We start from the raw sequence: 2,249 nt of genomic DNA on the forward strand, positions 1-2,249 counted from the left end.
TGCCGGCGATACTGTAACTTTGAAGCATTATAACTTGAAAAGTACTTCATAAAAAAATATTTCATTGTAGCGTTTTGGAAAGCTCTCGACATCAACTATTAGATTCTTGAATCAAAAATAGGATGTTCCATTTAAGAAAATCAATGTAACCTTGACCTGACCTTGTCTATGCAACCTAAGGTCAAATATACAATGCCACCCCTGATCCTGATAGGATCAGGGGTGGCACTCAGTTGGACACGGCTCAATTGGACACGAGCCACTCACAGCGCTTGAGACTACAAAGCTCCTAAGCACCGGTCGCTGTGATTGGTGGTGTCCAATCGAGCTGTGGTCAATCGGGATCACCCCGATATTTAGGTGTCCCGACCTTTTTGGGACACCCTTTATATTAATTAACATACGAATATGTGTATTTTCTACAATTCTGTTTTAAATAATTATAAATTTAATAAAAGCAAGGACTCTACAAATTTAAAAAGCAATACAGGAACGCAGTTAATAGTGCAATTATCCTATATTTATTTAGTTTATTCCATAAACCTTGATGTGATTTCGATGAACGTAACTATAATATAATTTTAACGTTTCGACTCCTCTTTGAGTCATCCTCAAAATGAATTATCCATTGTCAGATCACAAATTCTTGTTCCGTAATCAAATTTTTCGTATAATGTGCGGGTTTCCCAACAGTTGACAAACGATTGGAATCACAACATAAAAATACATAGATAATAAAAATGTTTTCGTAGTAGACAATCATACTGATAAAATAAAGATAAATTTAGAGAATATACGTGAAGCATAACGTCTTGACACAACGGTTTTTAAGTAAAGACTGGAACAAAAGAATTTGTGATCTAACAATGGATAATTCATTCTGAGGATGACTTAAAGAGGTGTTGAAACGTCAAAATTCTTGAAAAAAACCAAATTTATATTATAGTTGCGCTCATCGAAATCAAGGTTTATGAAACAAACTAAATAAATATAAGATAATCGCACTATTAACTGCGTTAACTCCTACAGCCTTTATTACTTTTTATTATTTTAAATAATTATTTTATATGAACCAATATAAATAATCTTATAAATAATCCTACGATAGCAAAAAAAAGACGTTTTGGCTATTTTCAACGTCTAACATGAAAAAGTTCTGACATGTACAAATTATATATCATATTAAATGACTATTTAAGCGGTGTCGCTCATCTTGTGAAAACTTCGAAATCATAAGAGAAATTATGATCAAAAATGATAATGCTATCATATTTATCGGTAAAAACTTATTAAATGGGACATCAAAACATTCCGAGATTCAAGCAACAAGAACTATATTGTTACTTAAACATGTATAACTCGATAAACATTTTATTCAAAACCTGTTTGAAATCAAACTTCATTTATATCGGACTCTTCATTGTTCATCAATCGCTCAAAAATGTTCTAGTTATACATATATGTATTTAAGTAACAGTACAATCAGTAGCGTAGCGAGAAAAATGTTTCGGGAGGGGCGGTAGAAATCAGTTTTTTAAATGTTCTTTTTTATATATAAGTGACACATTTGGTAAGCATAAACAAAAAAGTTTCGTTTAAAACAAAATAAATTCAATAGCAAAAAAGTTATAATAATTTATAATATTTATATGATTTATATACATGTCGTAATGTCGCGTCAAACGTTTCGCTGACGTATAAATTGTCATAATTTTTTTACTATTACATTTAAAGATCTAAAACTTTCCAGAAAACTTCTTCAAATATTCAAATACAATGTAGCATTAATGAAAATTTTTAATTCGTAATACAACTTTAACGTTTGAAAAAGAATTCATCAAACTCGACAAAATATTAAAAATCCGTCAAAAGTATGTTGTAAAGTGCTTCGAAAATTTCGGAATAGCTCTACAAGTCGCAGAATATGTCAAAGATTAGTGTGTAAAAATTTGAATAATAAATATTAATATCCGACTGAAATTTCGCGAGTCGAAGTGCTGCCGTTCTCCCAACGCCACTTTTTGCGATTGTACTAATAGCAACATTTTTCTTCCGTGTAATTTATCGAATTTTTGTTTACGCCAAATACAAAGGACACAATCAACAAATATATTTTTAATACATAATAAACGATATTTTTGCTAATTAAATTAAATGTGAGAACTTTCCCAACAGGATTTAATTTTCTCTCTCAAAACAAATTGATATTTACGGCTCAACAATTTTTTACACATTCTTATGAAATTATT

At 30.2% G+C, this 2,249-nt stretch overlaps 1 protein-coding gene across 1 annotated transcript in view; it reads right to left on the bottom strand.

Moving 5' to 3' along the window:
- Positions 1-2,249, bottom strand: part of LOC108769173 (sphingomyelin phosphodiesterase 1) — a 9,070-nt gene that overhangs the window by 4,759 nt on the left and 2,062 nt on the right. The gene's annotated exons all lie outside the window — the stretch shown is intronic.

Source organism: Trachymyrmex cornetzi, unplaced genomic scaffold (assembly GCF_001594075.2).
Source record: "Trachymyrmex cornetzi isolate Tcor2-1 unplaced genomic scaffold, Tcor1.1 scaffold871, whole genome shotgun sequence".
Lineage (NCBI taxonomy): Eukaryota > Metazoa > Arthropoda > Insecta > Hymenoptera > Formicidae > Trachymyrmex > Trachymyrmex cornetzi.